We start from the raw sequence: 18,738 nt of genomic DNA, 5'->3' as shown, positions 1-18,738 counted from the left end.
TTTGCCTTCTTTCTTTTTTCTCTCAATAAGCCTTCCCATACATTTAGCCAAGACAATGAAGAGAATAGGTGAGAGAGGATACCCCTACCACAACCCTCTTGAGGGTTTGAAAAAATCTAAAGGGGCTTCATTAACCAACACAGCAAGAGAGGAAGTAGTGACAAGCTAAGAAATCAAATTGTAAACTTTGATATCAAAACCAAAAGCCTTGAGCACCATATCAAGAAAAATCCATTCAACTAGATCATAGGCTTTAGAAAGGTCCAGTTTAAGTAGCATCCCTTCTCATTTTCTCACTTCCAAAGAGTGGATCACTTCATGCACCATCATGACCAAGTCTAAAATCTATCTACCTGGGACAAAACCCATTTGTTGCTATGAAACGATCAAAGGGAGGAGCTTGAGCAACCTAGAGGTAAGAACTTTTGAGATAATCTTATAAAAGGAATTGCACAAGCTAATATTTTTGAACTTGTCAAAACAGTTTTCCCTAGGCACCTTAGGGATGAGGACCAGAAAAGTGGAGTTAATCTCTTTAAGAATTCTCTTGGCTCCAAATAATTCCTTAATTGCCTTCACCACATCTTCCATCACCACCTACCGATACATCTAAAAAAAGAAGGTAGGGAACCCATTAGGGTTAGTAGATTTATCCGCAAGCAAGGAAAAGAGAGCTTCATGAACTTCCATAGTAGAAGGAATGGCATGAAGCATAAATTTATGATGAGGTTGGATAATTTAAGGAATAGAAACAACCAAGTCTTCTTGGTCCACCTTAGACAGAAGAGGATCCCAAGACAAGAGAGACAAGAAGAAGGAGATGGCTTCAGCTAATATTTCCTTTTCCTTAGTCATCAGATCCTGCCCTTTCATCATACCATCAATTCTGTTATTAACTCTATGCTTGAGGGTGGTTAGATGAAAGAACTTTGAATTCTAATCACCATCTTTGAGCTAGTTAACCCTAGATCTTTGCCTCTAGAACTTATCCTCTTTGATGATGATGTTATGTAGGTCTGGAAGAATAGACAACTCAGCCTCCTTACAAAGGTCATCATGCTTGTCCAGCTGAATAGGGGCTTGAACATAAATAAGTTTGTCATACAAAACATCTTTCTCATGGAAGAAATGGCCAAAATAAGTTTTATTCCAAACCTTAACCATTCTCTTAACATTACTCAGTTTCCTGGCAACTCTAAACATAGCAGTGTCTTCCACATCTAAACTCCACCAAAATTTGACTTTTTCCAAAAGATCAGGATGAGAGGTCCACATTTTTCCAAATCTGAAGGGGGGGTTCCTTCTAGGCTCTATAGGAGCAACCAAGAGGGATATAGGAGAATGATCAGAACCCACTCTAGGCATAAGAGCTAACCTACAAGAGAAAGACTTCAGCCAATTTGGGGAGATTAGAGCTCTATCCAATTTGACTTGAATGCAATCCTTCCCCAAGTGTTTGTTAGACCAAGCAAAAGCACCTCCCATAAGATCCAAGTCCAAAAAAGCCAAACCATTGATGAAGTTAGAGAGGTCTTGTTTGCTTTCCCAGTCCAGGATTAGACCACCCATCTTCTCCCCATCTACAAGAGGAGTGTTGAAATCTCCCACAATGATGCCTTTCTTTAGATTACTACTATGCACCAAGTTACCTACTTTAGTCCAGTGATTCTTTCCATCTCTTTTATTGTTTGGAGCATATAAATTCAACAAAAAACCAATTTTCATTGGATTGAATATGATGAACATGACAGAGAATAATATTATCGTCATTAAACATTGCTTCAAATTTGAAATGCTTGGTGTTAAATAGAGTTAGCAGGCCACCAGAGGTACCCTCTACATCCAAAGCCTCCCCACTCATCATTCTACTAAACTTAATTTTCCTTAGAGATTCACTTTTCATCTTATTTTCTTGGATCGTCAAGATATCAGGTCTTTGATCTCTGATCAAATTCCTAATAATTTCTTGTTTGTGGGCTCCATTTAAGCCCCTTATATTCCATGATATGATTTTCATTTTCCAAATTTGGAATACTCCTGAATAGTTCTCTGGCACTCATTCATCACTCATCTTTTGGTCTCCTCCTCTCTAGAATGCTTCTCTGATCTTCTACCTTTTTTAGCCTTTGATCCCACATCCAATTTGTAGCCGCTTCTTGTCTCCACCAGAGAGGCCAAAGAGGGTTCTCTAATAGATTTCTTCCTAGACTTAGAGGAAAGAAAAACTTCTCTTTCTAAGATAGTTTCCAAAGACCTAGATACAATTTGATCTTTCTTTGAAGTTCTAGGAGGATCCTCCCTATCATCGAGCACCCTCACCAAAACTTCATTCTCATTCTCCACAAAGCTTTCTACTTCTACTCTAGAGGAAACAAAATTATCCTCTAGGCCTTGATAGATAATAATATCCTTATTGGCTTTATCCATTTCTTCATCTTTGGCAACCAAAATACTTCTCCTCTCCAACTCAGGGATTCCTTCCAAATCTACTTCCTTCATAATCTGCTGGGTAGTTCCCTTGCAATATTTAACCATAGGTTTTACCTATTGCAAATCTATTGTCCCTTCCACAATCTGAGAGTCTTTTGACTCATGAAAGAAAACTTGGTTTCCTTCTAGGGCTTTTGCCTCTGGCGTTTCCTTCAGTTCTGCAAATACTTTGACATTTGAAGATTTCTAGGCAAGCTCTTTAGAATGGGGGCAATCCTTCTTATCTTTGGTCTGAGCTATTGCAATAGAAGGTGCTAGCACATGAGTTACATCCTTCTTTAGTTCACTAGCCTTCTAACCATCCATAATAGGGTCAGCCTTGCGGCCTATGCTGGTAGTCTTCCTCTTCCAAATTTTCATGTCCCTATTGAGAGAAGGGAGAGGTTTCTTCTTCTTGTCCATCTTCACTTTTAGGAATTGAAAAACCTTATGTCTAGTTTTAAAACAATGATAGCAACCAAAAGGTATGCTCTCATAGTCCAAGTGCTGAATGTGAGTACCAAGCTTAGACTCAAAGCACACCACTTTCAGCATATCATCCCCCTCCCTTACTCCTATAGATATCCTTGCATAGGTAAGTCTACTCTTAGATGTTGTAATAAGATCAATAGATAATAATTCTCCAAAGGAACTATCCACTCCCATAAAAACATCCTCATTCCAGAATTCCAATGGCAGCTCAGGGAGTCTAACCCATACTAGAGCTTGCTGAAAAAAGGATTCATTTAGATCCAGTTTAGAAGACCACTTCTACAACACTAGAGTTGCCCATCCTATACTCCAGAGCCCTTCACACAAAATATTGGCCATGTCCTCATTATAGGTAAAGTCAAAAGAGAGAAACCCCTTAGCCATCATAGTAACGTTGACCTGACCTTTTAGATGCCATTTCTTTAAGGTGAAGGTACACACCACATCTATGTTTGGTCTTTGACCAAGAAACTTTCCAACTAGTGTGGAAGCCATCAAAGCTATACTGTGATCAACTAATTCATCTAGAATATCAATCATGCACAATCTCTTTTCCAATCTCGAAATAATCTTAATTAGAGGGAAAGATGACTTACTGAATGGTTTGACACCAAAGAGAGAGGCCCATTTCACTAGAGGATTCCCTAGACTGACCACATTGGGTTGCATTTTTGGCTTGATCTAGACTTCACCATCAGCACCTGGGTCCCCATCCCCATTTTTGACTTCTCCACACTCTACCTGAAGGCTCTCCTTCGTACCTGGTTCCTTAGATCCTACTCTCTGAGGATTCCAGCCCAAAATTATGTTTGAATTTTGAACAGATGCTTTTAGACCACTCCCCTGACCTCTCCCTCTCCCTCTCTCCATCTACCTTGCTTTGAGCTATATTTTAGTTCCATTTACTTTGTTTATTTATATTGTAATTTCAATTATATTTCAAGATTGATTCCAAACTGGGGTTTGATCAAGGAAAACATATCATCCAAATAATAAAACCCTTTTTTCTTACAAATATAGGTACAAGAAAGTGAATTAAAGTGTTGACCTACATTCAAAAGGGCAATTTTTGTGTGTGTTTTCTCTATCTTGACATTTCCAGTTTGAAACAGGTTGCAAAATTCTCCAAAATTGTACACAAACATCAAAAATCAGCATTTTCTACATTTTCCTTATTTTTAGGTTACTATTTGTCTTCTATTCATTTTAGATTTCAAGTACATACCTTTTCATAGCCAAATATTATAGGATCTCCTCCTTTATCCATATTCTCCATTGCTTGATCCATTTGTGCATTGATCACTTCCCTGTAGTTAATCAATTTGGATCATTCCTTTTGGGAATTTGGGTTGAGGATAGATCCTATTTTTCCTCTATTTAATTATATATACACACATAAATGAAAACGACAATTCACTTTCTAAGAGATTACAATTGTTCAACAAAATTAATGTTTTACAAGAGAATGCACCTAAAGAATTGTTAGGTTAGAAGCATGAACATGGTGTTGAAACAATACAGAAAGTTCTTGACATGAGAGGTCTACAAGTGAGGATGTTGACCAATCTTGAAAAATTGAATGCTGAAATGAAAGCTATTGATGATCAAACACCTATGCCAGAGTTAAAACATAATGTGAAGTTGATTTTAATTAAGGTAGAGGTATATATTTAGAAGTTTGATAATAAAAATTTAAGGCACGAGACCGAAGGAGAAGGATCAACTTTAGAAAGAGAAGGAGAAGGAACATCTTTAGATGGAGACTGCACAATAGAAACAACAACTAGACAACATAGAGGATATTATGGGAGCCACTGGATAGAATCCAAGAAAATTTTACGGTAGGTACTATAACTTGCAAGTGTCTTTGAGAATTTACAATTCAAATATCAAATGCTTATAAGAGTGTTTCAAGCATCGGCACAATCTCACTGCTATGATCCCAAGTATCAAATGCTTATAAGAGTGTTTCAAGGTTGGGAATCACTTCAACATCCTTTGCATGGTTTAGAGGTAATGTTATTATGCTAGAGGCTTCTACAAGGGAATGAGCCTCGTAATTATGGCATTTATAAAAAAGAAAAACTTGCTTCTTCAACTCCTTACACTCAACTCTTTACTTAAGTTATTCTTCAATTCCTTGCATATGCAATTTTATCACCTTTGAAAATTGAATTTGATCTTGTTAGCTAGCAATAGCTAATTGTTCATTTTATTGTACCTAATATGATGATAGTTCTATAGGAATTTGTAACCAACCCAAATAATCAACAACTAGATCCATTTAACTAGTTATGGCTAGTTTCTTTCTAAACATATCTACTATGACATGTTTTCGTAAAATTTCTTGCAAACTCTACCCTTTTTATAGGTCTGCATTGTTTTTGTAGAGGATCTTGAGGTAAGTCACTTAGCACGGGTTGAATGAGTTTTATTTTATTATTATTTGGATTTTGGAATATATATGCAACTGGATGAATTTTTCTATTGTGTAGCTAAGATGTAATAAGCATCTTAAAAAAAGATCTCTAAATATACATGTTCATAAGGAGATATAAAGAGATACCTATGTAGAAGGAAAAGAAACAAACATTTACATACTCTTGAAGAAAATCATAAAGCTAGGGAATGTAAATGAAATTGTAGAGAAAGGTCAAAACACAAAAACAAAATTGCAAAGCAAGGGCATGGCATGGAAATAAAATTGTAGAGAAAAGGCATAACATTGAAATCATAGAGAAAAGTCACAAAAATGAAACATAGAGATGAAAAACCAAATCGTAGAGAAAGGGCATGAGAAAAAACATAGAGATCACAAGGGCATGACAAACAAATCACAGAGAAAAGGCACAAAAATGAAATGCAGAGATCAGATCAATGAAATCACAAAGCAAGGAATGAAAAGGAAATACAAAGATATATTAGAGGAATGAAATGCACTGAGCACAAGGGAATGATGATGTTCAAAGCTCTCCACCCTTGTTCAGAGCTCTCCACCTAGGTTATGATTTATGTCATGTTTTCTTTGTTTATACTAAGTAGGTATTGCAATTACAATTCTTACATCGATATTGTACCGCGAATTAGACCGCCAACACAAATTTCCATTGCAATTTGACCCCAAATGTTTTAGTGAATATTTCAATCCAAGGGTACAAGAACTTTACTTCTCCCTCTGTAGAATTTTTGGGATTGATGAGAAAGTTCACATCCAAGGATCCTTAATTTTCATTATTTCTTAGACCCTACAGTATGGTATGAGTTCCATATTTGACTATGCAACATACCTCACAAAGGAAATCCATAATGGATTAACTAGCATTAGTAAGGCCAAAGTTTAGAAGCCCTTTTGCTAGTATTCATTTATAGTGTACATATGTTTGAGCAAAGTGGTTTTTTCTTTCTCTAAGGAGATGAAGTTGGAGTTGGAGAAGGATTGTGAGAAGCTACCTATTCAACTATGGAGTGCTAACATGATATGGGATGTAATTGATGCCATTTTTTTTAATCAAATTTGATCAATATTTTACCTCAAAGTTAAGGATTTTGTTAATTGGAAACAACCCCACGATACCACAACCCTTGCTAGAATTGATTAGGCCCAAGATGTTGAAAAAAAATGTTCAATTGTATACTTTCCTTGATGTTACACAAAGTATCAAGTGTTTTCTAGTTAGTGTCTACCAAGATTACTTGGGTGATGAAGATAATTTCTAGTGTCTACCAAGCATTCTAGAGTTAACCAAGTTCAGAGATAATATCTTCCAAGTTCACTCAGACACAAAAGGAAGTTTGTAGGAAGACAATATTTACCGAGTTCACTCAGGTACAAAAGAGAAGTTGTCATGGAACCAGTGTTAACTGAGATCACTCGGTTACCAAAAGGAATTTGTTTAGGATGGAGTATTAATTTAGCTCACTTGGTTATCAAAGGATGTATGAGAGAACTTTTTCTAAGTTAGTGTTGATCGAGCTAGATCGGTTAACAAAGGATTTCCTTGAGTAAACATATTTAGTTTGATGAATTTATTTATTAAGTCCAACAGACTTAAGGGATGAATATTGACTAATTATAAGTATATTCAAGTCGACTTGACAAGGTAAAAGATATAAATATAAGGTCATGTTGTGGGATTGAACATGAGAATCATGGAATTGAAAAGATAAACCAAGGAAAAGGATAATAGAGTATCTTGAGTTGACTAAGCTGTAGAGTTTTATCTGATCAAGGAGGATCAAGTGTTCAAGCTAGAACAAAGATATGAAATCAGAAATAAAATAGCATCAAAAATCAGATCATATCATTGTTACTCTCTAATAATTGTACAAGTGTATCAAATCTCTTAATAGAGTTAGCTTAACAACTATTTGCTAAATCTTGTAACAAGGTGGCATTTCTAGATTGAAGTATCTAGAGACCTTTAACAAGGTCATTTCTTACAAGATAATTTAAATCCTTTAACATGGTCACACCTAGTAGTGTGTTTTGTAAGCTTTAATAGGGTTGGCTCTTTATAGGACTCACTTTAGAAGAGTGAAAATAGTAATTAGTTGCAATTGGTGGTTTTTCCCAAATTGGGTTTCCACGTTAAATCCTAGTGACATATGTGTTAATGTTATTTTCTTTATGTTTTTACAACTAAGTTGATTATGGTTAATAACACCAAACATATTACTAAGTAAATATTTAGTATATGGTGAGTGACAATAATTCTTGGTGTTTTCTAAGTGATAGCAATTCTTAGTGCTAACCGAGTTACAACAATAATAAAGTTTCAATAGATTTTTGATTTTGATTTGTATTGACATCTAAGGGATTATGGATTTATTTTTGTGGTAACTAGTTCACCACTCCCCTCTTAGTTACTCTTATATTCAAGACAATTGGTAGCAAAGATCTTGGTGCTTGTAGAGAAGGTTTCAAGGACCTAAGGTAAAGATCAAGATGTCTTACAAAAGGGAGATCCCTAAGCTGAACAAAGATGACTTCAAAGCACAATAGGGACTCATGAGATTGCAATTGGAAATCATTGGAGACTCAGGCCTAAAGTACCTAGATACCAAGCATGTGACACCTACTAGAACTATGACCCTTGAAGAAATTAGAAAAAATAGAATCATAACATTATGATAATTGATATTTCCTCAACTCTTAACTATGTTGAATTTGATGAAGTCAAAGACCGTGGTACTTCTTACAAGATCTGGATTAAGTTGAAATCCATCTATGGGGTAGATGGAAATATCAGGATAGCTAAAGTAGAAAGTCTTAGAGGTTAATTTTATCAAATGAAGATGAGAGAAGATGAAAATATTGCAAAATATAATAAAATGATCAAAGCCAGTGTGTGTGCAATTAGAGCTTCAAGACAAAAGATAGAAGATGATACAATAGAAAGCAAGGCACTCTGGACACTTTTTCCTATTTTTGCTATTAGAGTTTCAACAGTTCAAGGGTTGAGATGCAATCCCACAAATAATTTATCTTTGGATGTACTAGTGGGAAGGCTAACAACATTTGAGTTAGATAAATATGATAACTATGTTCCTATCTCTAGCAACGTTGAGTCTACATTTGAAGCCAAGCTATCACTCAAGAATAAAGATGCAAAATCTAAAAGGATATTTTATGGTGAGGTTTAATATTGTTCTAATGAAGACCTTGAAGTCAGTGAAGAATTACTTGCAAGAAGATTTCCCAAGGGCAAGGGAAAGCACAAAGGTAAAATTTCTTTGATTTTCTTTTCTTGTGGAGAAGTTGGTCACATTGCTGCAAGGTGTCTACATAGAGAAAGAAAAGAAGAAAAGAAACATGAAAAATAAAGAGGCAAGAAGGATTTCAAAATATACAAGGATAAGAAGGACAAATATAAGAAATCTTGTTACACTGCTAAAGATTTTGATAGTAGTGAAGAAGATGAAATGGTCTATATTGTTGTTAAGGATGAGTCAAACGATGATAATGATAAGATGACCCTTAAATTTCATGTTAGTAAGAATGGTAAATGGGTCATAGATGGTGGTTATTCTCATCATATGATTGGTGATAAATCTAAATGTGAGAATTTGGTACACTATGATGGTGGAAGTGTTATATGGTGGAAGTGTTAGATTTGGAAGTGATGAACCATGTTATGTGAAAGTTAAAGGTTGTATTGCACTAACCAATGATCTCAGATGTGATAATGCTTATTGGGTTGAAGGAATAAATCATAATGTACTTAGCATGTCTCAATTGAATAATATTGGATTTAAGGTAAAATTCATGAATGGAAAGGTCAATCTACTGCACGTGAAAGGAAATCTAGTTGGAATTGGAAAGAAAACAAAAGGTAACCTATTTCACCTAGATCTAAATGAAAGTTCATGTTTCCTAGCTCAAGTTGAAGAAATATGGTTATCACATAAAAGGTTGTGTCATGTGAAATTTGATAACCTAGTAAACATAAAAAAAAATAGAAGAGTAAGAGGTATTCCAAGCCTCAAGAAACTTGATATGGGCATCTACAAAAATTGTCAACTTGGTAAGATGGGCAAGACAAGTTTTAAAAGCAAGAACTATCATTCTAAAGAAGCACTAGAACTAGTTCATATAGACCTTTGTGGATCTATTGGCATTGAAACATACTATGGAGATAAGTATTTTATTTTATTTTTTGATGACTATTCTAGAATGATGACAATTATGTATTCAAAGGATAAATCAAAAGCTTTTCAAAAGTTCAAATGGTATCCAACTAGAGTGGAGAAAGAAACATGAAAGAAACTAAAATGTTAAAGATCAAAAAAAGGAGGTGAATTAATCTCTAATATATACAATGAATTTTTCAATAAAAAAGGAATCAAAAGGCAAGTGTCTGTAACTAGTACACCTAAGAGAAATGACATAGTTGAAAGAAGGAATAGACTAATCATGGATTGTGCAAGGACTCCAATGATAGAAAAGAACATTGCTATCAAATACTAGAAGGAAAAAATTAATACTATAGTTCGTACCTTAAACTAAGTTTAGTTGAAGAAAGATTTAGAGAAAAGAGTGAAATAGAAAGGAATTTAAAAACTATAAAAACTTTTTGTACTATGAGCCTGATACTTTATCTAATGCAATTGGGAATTAACATCCTTCACCACCCATGTCCCCAAAATCTCCAGTTCAACCTAAGTTGTAGCCAATGCAACCCAAGTCATTAGAAGGACTTGAGTCATCAAAAGGACCCAAGTTTCAGCTAGTAGAAATTGAGTCACAGTATGAAGTACCCGAGTCACTGTCAGTGGGACCCAAGCATGATTCAAAAGATCATGGTGACCCTAGTGAATTCATAAAGAAGGAGCCTAAAATTGTTGGATATGTTACAAGGCATCGTGTACCTAAGAAAAGAATTGGAGATTAGTCAAAAGGTATAATGAAAAGCAAAAAATTGAAAGGTACATGTTTGCTTACTAAATTTGAACCTAGAAGTATTAAAGATACATTAGAAAATGAAAGATGGATTGAAGCAATGAATGAAGAGATTAATCAAGTTGAAAGGAATAGGACATGGACTCTTGTTCCTAGACCCAAGGATAAGAATGTTATTGGCACAAAATGGGTGTTCAAAAATAATTTTCAAATGAGAATGAAGAAGTTTCAAGAAATAAGACAAGACTAGTATGCAAGGGTTATGCCCAAGAGGAAGGTATTGACTATGGAGAAACTTTCTCTCCTCTTGCTAGACTAGAAGGTGTTAGAAAACTTCTTGTATATGCAACATAGAAAGGATTCAAAATATATTAGATGGATGCAAAATCAACATTCTTGAATGAAATCTTAGAAGAGGAAGTCTACATTGAGAAACCATAAGGTTTCATTGATCATAGCAAAAGGGACATGGTTTGTAGATTACACAAAGCTTTATATGGTCCTTAACAAGCCCCTAGAGCCTAGTATGAAATTTTACATAATTATCCAATTAAGATTGGTTTTCAACGAACTAATGATAATAGTAGCCTATACATCAACAAAGAACTAGATAAGAAGATTGTGTTGGTAGGAATATTTGTGGATGATACATTATTCACTAGAAATGATGACTTGTGTAAATGATTTTTGAAGAAAGTAAGGAATTTTAAATTTTAATGTTTGGAGAGATCAAATTCTTTGTTGGCCTACAGATTCAAAAAAAGTAGGATTGTATCTATATCACTCAATAAAAGTACATTAACATGATATTGAAGAAGTTTGGAATGGAGGATTCTAGACTAGTTGGAACACCTATGTCTACTAGACATAATCATTTTAAAGATTATGATTCAAAAGAGGTAGATTAGACTACACATAGATCAATGATTGGAAAACTTTAGTATGCAGTGCATACAAGACTGATATAGCATTAGCAGTTGGAATGATCTCTAGATTTTTTACTAATCCAAAAGAGAATCATATGATGGAAACAAAAAGAATCATGAGAATTATAAAGGGTATTGAAGACTATGGTTTGTGGTATAAGTAAGGAGGACAATTTAAAATGAAAGCATTAAGTAATGTTGATTGGGTAGGAAGCATTGATGATAGAAAGAACACTAGTGGTGGAGCATTGTTTCTTGGTAAAAGGCTAGTGTCTTGGACAAGAAAGAAGCAAAATTGTATATATCTATCTACATCAAAAGTAGATAATGTTGTTGTAGTATTCAATTGTTCAAATATTTTTTGGTTGAAACAACTATTGAAAGGTATGTAGGAAGAAATTAAGGACCCAATAGTAGTTTTCTATGATAACACTGCTACAATTAACATTTCAAAGAATCATGTGATGCATATAAAAAACAAGAACATTGCAATGAAGTATCATTTCTCAAGAGAATTGGTGCAAGAAAAGGAAGTAATATTTGAATATGTAAATACAAAAGAATAGATTGCAGACATATTCACCAAGCCATTACCTAAGGATGCATTTTTGTATCTAAGAGGTAAACTAGGGGTCATTCCCCTATCTAAAGCTCACTAATTAGATTTTAGTGATGCATCAACCAAACATATTGAAGATTAGTGAAGTTGATATAATATTGTAAAGGAAAGATTGCATATGAATCAATACATCAAGTATAGGGGAAGTCCATTGATTATGATGTCTTTGGCATAAGATGTCAAAGAGGGAGATTTTACTATTAATATCAATAAATTTTATGATTATTAATGTTTTTGGCATAAGATTTCAAGAAGGAAGAATTTAATGTCAAGTTAGATGAAGACTAAAAAGGGAGAGTTTGCTGATAGAGGGAGAAATTGCAATCAGAGTAATTAAAAAATCACTCTAGAGGGAGAAGTTGATGTCAGAGGGAGCTCATACAAAAAATGGAAGTTCACACGGATGAGAATCAGAATGAAACTAAGGATATTATACTTTTATTTCTCTCTAAAATTTCATTGTATTATGACATGTTGTATTTCCATCAATGCCAAAGAGGGAGATTGTTGAAAATAATTGTTCAATTATATATTGTCTTTGTTACAAAAATTTTCAAGTCATTGCCAGTTAGTGTCTGTCAAGCTTACTCAGGTGATGAAGATAGTTTCTAGTGTCTTCCAAGTGTTCTAGAGTTAACAAAGTTTAGAGATAGTATCTGCAAATTTTATTTATGCACCAAATGAAAGTTTGTAGGAAGACAATATCTATTGAGTTCACTTGGGAACTGAAGAGAAGTTGGCATGGAACTAGTGTTAACTAAAATCAATTGATTACTAAAGGATGTCTAAGAGAATTTTTTTTCACTTAGTGTTGATTGAGCTGGGTCAGCTAACAAAGGATTTTCTTGAGTTAACATATTTAGTTTGATGAATTTATTTGTTAAGTATAGATTTGACTTAAGGGATGAATATTGAATATTTGTAAGTATATTCAAGCTGGCTTGACAAGGTAAAAGATATAAATGTAAGGTCAAGTTCTGGGATTGAAAAGATAAACCAAGGAAGTGAATTGGAAGGATATCAGAGTATCTTGAGTTGACCAAGTTGTGAGGTTTTATCTGATCAAGGAGGATCAAGTATTCAAGCCAGAACAAAGATCTAAAATCAGAAACATAGTTGCATTAACAATTAGGTTATATCATTTTTACTCTCTAATAATTGTATTAGTGTGTCAAATCTCTTAACAAAGTTAGCTTAACAATTATTTGCTAAATCCTCTAACGAGGTGGCATTTCTAGATTGAAGTGTCTAAAGACCTCTAACAAGGCCACTCCTAACAGGGTGATTTAAATATTTTAATAGGGTCACACCTAATAGTGTATTTTATAATCTTTAATAGGGTTCACTTCAGAAGAGTAAAAAATAGTAACTACTTACAATTGGTATTTTTCCCAAATTGGCTTTCCATGTTAAATCCTAGTGTCATATGTGTTCATGTTATTTTTAATTTTTTTGCAACTAAGTTGATTATGGTTAATAACACTAGAAATATTGAGAAGTAAATATTTTAGTATATGCTAAGTGGTTGTGCAAAGTTTTGAACTAGCTTCCCACTCAAAAATTGAGTACAACTTATTGTTTTTGCAATTTGAATAGTTTTATAACGTATTTTCTTATATTTTTGTATGAAAATCAAAATTCAACAAATTAGAGGAATTTTAAATGGCAATAGATAATAACCATATAAAATTCCTTGACACTTTATTTTGCAAGTTTCTTTGGAAAACATAAAACAAATTCATATAATAAGAATATGGCACCTGGATTGCAATTTCTTATGTCAAGCCAATAATCACAATACGCTCCCTTATTATTTATGATAACTTCTCAATGCCAAGCCTCTGTAGATGATAGTCAACTTGGGTATCTCACAAAAAATGCTTGATAGCTATGCAGATAATGACAAGCACGGGGTAGAATTAAGGTGTGACTCCCTAAATTCCATAGCACAATTGTTGGGATAATATCGTAGGCTTCAACAATTGCTACACATTTTCTTGACAATTGTCCAACTTAGTGAAAGGCTTGTGAATGATATCTGGCCTCACTAATATTGATGATTACCCCTTTTAATGTAATCTTCCTACATTTATATCTTGGCTACCAGTTTTAATAGATTAAAAACATCCAATATCAATTACAACCTCTAGTTCAACCTCTCAACAACAAATCATAAATCTCCACACTTATAGAATTGATCAGTAAGACAATTCTCCAAGCTATAGTAGACACAATAGAAGAATGTGATAATTCTTTACAACAACACAGTTATCAAAGATGGTCTTAGATTCTTCAAACCCTCAGCCAAATGAAATGAGCAATGAAAATATATAATTCAATATGATCTCTCCTTCTCCAAAAAAACATATTTATAATACAAAGTTGAGCCACTTAGCTTCATGCTCATACTTTTCACTTAAAAGAAACTTTTATAATATAAAGTCATACCACACTATATTATAAAATACAATGACAATAAAGTGTATCATAAATAATCATTAAACCAAAAACCTACTAATAAATATGACTTCAAAAAATATTTCATCAAGAGATCAAATAATAAACCAAATGATCACCCTATTTGAATTTCACATCCAAAATAGTAACTATTTGAGAGTGGATTACTAAAAATAGTAAGTCCAAAAATAGAAATATCTAGACAAAGAACCCCAAATCCAAACATCAACTCATGAGGGTCATGATGATGAGATGACATTACAACACTTTAGAAACCTACTAAATTGGGGATGTTACAGTCCTCCCTCCTTAAGATTTCTTGTCCTCAAGAAATTGTAATCTAGGGTGCTATAGAATATCCTCAGGCTCCCAAGTAGTTTCTCCTCTAGTAAGTTTTGCCACTTAACAAAAAAATCATGGATGGTCCTCCATGGAAAATATCTCTCTAGTATCAAGAATCACCTCTTGAATCAACTCCAATCTCCCTTCATCATCCAGTGGAGGCAATATAGGTGATGGTATCACATGACTTCCAAGGCTCCCTTAAGGCAAGAAACATGGAGTACATTATGAAACTTTCTATCCTTAGGTAGATGTAACTCATAATCCACCTCTCCAACCCATTGTATGATATGAAAAGGACCATAATAATGTGGCTTAAGCTTCTCAACATTGCTCTTTTTTATCAGAGATTGCCGATATGGCTACAACATCAAGTAGACCATGACACCCACCTAAAAAGTTTGGGTTGTCCTCCTCTGATCAACATACTACTTTTTTTTATTTTGAGCTCTTTATATATTATCTCTTAATGACCTTAATACATCATGAGTGTCCTACAACAAATCTCCTACACTCGGTACTTTTCTATCACCACATAATAAGTTTAAATGACTAGTTGGATCATACTCGTATAAAGCACTAGAAGGTGACATCTATGTAGTCATGCATGAAGTATAATTGTAACAATATTCACATAAGTGAATCCACTTTACCTAAGCCTTCTATTGAGAAGAGACATAATTTTATAGATATCCCTCAACCCATTTGTTCACTATTTTTGTTGGTCCATCAATTTGTAGGTGATAGCTCATGCTAGGGGTCAACTCATTCCCACATAATCTAAAAATCTCCTGCCAATAATGACTCATAAATCTATTGTCATAGTCACTCATGATGGTCTTGGGTAAACCATGCAACATTAAAATACCCCTAAAAAATAAATCAGCTAACTATACAATGGAATAAGTAGTGGTAATATGGAAGAAATAAGCATACTTCATGGGCCTATCCACCACCACATATATACAATCCCATCTTTGAGCTTGAGGAAATCCCACAATAAATTATATGGAAATTCCTCCCACTTCCTTTCAAGAATAGAAAGTGGCTATAATAAACCGGTAGGATACGTGTGTTCATGTTTGTTCTGTTGACAAATCTAACACTCTCAGACATAGTGATGAACATTAAGCTTCAACTTCTTCCATGTAAATCTATCTTGAACTTTTCTATAAGTCTTGAAAAAATTGGGGTGACTAGCTATAGAAGAATCATGCAATGCTCATATGATAATCCTACCCACTTCTGACCTAGAATCAAGTATATCCTCCCTTTGTAGTTAATCAACTCACCTGAAAGTGAATATCTATCATCTTGAATACTACCATCCACAATACCTAAGGCCCATTGATTCCTTCCATATCCAACAATAATTAAATGTCTCCCATCCTCTAAGATATCAAAAACTATACAAAGATGAGGTCTCCTCAAAAGAGCATCTACAACAACATTTTGAGTTCCCTTGATATAAGAGATATCAAAATTATAAGACTATAGCTTGTTGACCCACTTCTACTACCTCTCATTTAAATCTCGGTGCCCTAGGAAAATGTCTCAAGCTATTATGATTAGTCTTAAGGTAAAATTTTTTTGCACTAAATACTACCTGAAGTTGGCGAAAGCATACTTGATGGCCAACATCTCTTTATCATAAACACTAAAAGATCTCTTAGGACCCCACAATTTCTTACTTTCAAAGAAAGCACTAGAATGGATCACTAGAAAGCACCCTTACATGTTAGGTCTATAAGGGGATCAACATGTCATGAAAAACTAGCCACAAACCTATGGTAAAATGCACAAAGACCAATAAACCCCATTAACTATGTTAAGGTCTCAAGTGTAGGATAATCCATAATAGAATAGATCTTATCTAGGTCCATGTGAACTCCATTAGCATTGATAATGTGCCCTAGATACTCTATCATACCAAGAGCACACTTGAACTATTTGGCATACAATGAAGCCTAATCCAATATACCCAAAACTTTATCTAAATGAGCAATATGATCATCCCAAGTCTTTCTATAAATTAGAATGTTGTCAAAGAAGACCAACACAAACCATAAAAGTTGACTATGGAACACCCTATTCATAGTAGACTGAAAAGTGGCAGGAGCATTGGTAAGACCAAAAGGCATGACCAGAAACTCAAAATGTCCACAGTGATATTTGAATGTTGTTTTCTCTATATCCTATTCTCTACCAAAAATAATTTGCCCCATTTAATTCATCAATGAGCTCATCAGTTCGTGGAATGGGATACAAGTTTTTAATGGTCTTCTTATTCAAAATCTGGTAATCAATGCACATCCAGAGGTTTCCATCATTCTTCTTTATCAAAACAAGTGAAGAAGAAAATAGGGACTTTCTTAGCCCAATATGCCCTTGATCAAGTAGCTCCTGTATGGTCTTCTCAATCTCATCTTTGAGCCTCTTTGGATGCCAATAATGTGTGGTCTTTAAACACTTTAGAGTGTTTAATTCTTAACTTGTGGATACCTAGATGATTAATTTCCTCCTCAATATTATTTTGAGTAGGAATACTCTTGCACTCCACTATCCAATAAATAATATCCTTATGACAAACCAAATGCTGTATGTGCCTAAGGGAGATCTGCTTCAGCTCATCATTATAGATTTCTTTAAGAACATGAGGCTTCCTATCCTTAATGAATCTCATCTCCATCCTCTCTATAATCAAGTAGATATCCTTAAGTGTGTGTAACCAAGACATACCAATAACTATATCTATTTCCCCCATGTCTACCACATAAAAATATGTAGTGAAAGCATATACATATTAAGTTTCAGAGGAAGATCTGAAATCATTTTGTTACACTTCAAGGTGTATCCATAATCTACCCATACCCATAGACCCTCAAAATCCTTAGTCTACATACATGTCTTAGTAACCAAACATGCATCAATAAAATTTTGAGTAGCTCTAAAATAAAATAAAGAAACAATACCATGTAAAGCTATGAGCCCATGCATTGTAAAAGCTCCTTCCTTCCTCATACTAGATAAGGAAGCTACCTTGAGCTTGTAATTATCCACATCATCATCCACATTATCTCCTATGCTGATCTTGATCATAATGCCCAAATTTCTCTTGAAACTCAGCAATTCCATCATCATAATAGAACCATCTATATTCTTATTTTTTCCCTTAGGCTTCAGAGGACAATCATGGTCAACATCATAGGGACCCTTGTAGTAGAAACACAACATTATCCTCCTTAAATAATGAATTGTTTCATGATCCAAAGGTGTTGTAGTAGGATGCTTACCCTCAAATTTCTCCTCTCTCTGAGGAGGTGTCCTATCATAGGAGGATGTAGTAGGCTTTGAGGAAAACTTTCCTATGGGTGTCGAGGCTTCTAAGTTATGAGACTTTTTAATTTATTTTTACAATGAAGGGGGGATTAAATGACTTAACCCAACCTCTAAATGGATTAGCAAGGCCCTCAATGAATAGCATAACCCTCCTTCTCTTAGATATGTCATATACCATCATTGATAACCTCTAGAACTCACTGATAAATTCCTCCAAACTAGTTGTCTATTGTAATTGAGCCAACTCCCATAAATAAACCTCAAGATCCTTCTTGTTAAAATTCTCTATTAACCTATCAACAAAATCCTAGTATGATATGATATGATCATGATCGAGAGATACTAAGCCATAATACCACCAATCATGTGCAACTCCATCAAGGTGTAGGACAAAAAACCTAATGGAATCCTCCTTGGTCATAGGATATAAGGTGAAGTAGGTGTCAAGCTTGTAGACCCAAGCTCTAATAGTTACTCTACTACTCTCATAAAAATGAGCCAATGTCATTTTTCTAGCTACCTATTAAAGCTCAATGTGCCTAGGCCATTGTCTATCAGTAACATGGCTACCCATGGAATGCTCATGCTTCTATGTTAGATATCTATCAAAATAAAAATTCTCCTTTAATGCCTAAGGAAGAGCACCCCACTCATGAAAATGAGTTAGTACATCATCAAAAAATGGAGCAGCATTA

Source organism: Cupressus sempervirens, chromosome 2 (genome assembly GCF_028749045.1).
Source record: "Cupressus sempervirens isolate cs-2001-9-10 chromosome 2, ASM2874904v1, whole genome shotgun sequence".
In the NCBI taxonomy this organism is placed as follows: Eukaryota; Viridiplantae; Streptophyta; class Pinopsida; order Cupressales; family Cupressaceae; genus Cupressus; species Cupressus sempervirens.
This window is presented reverse-complemented; position numbering follows the sequence as displayed.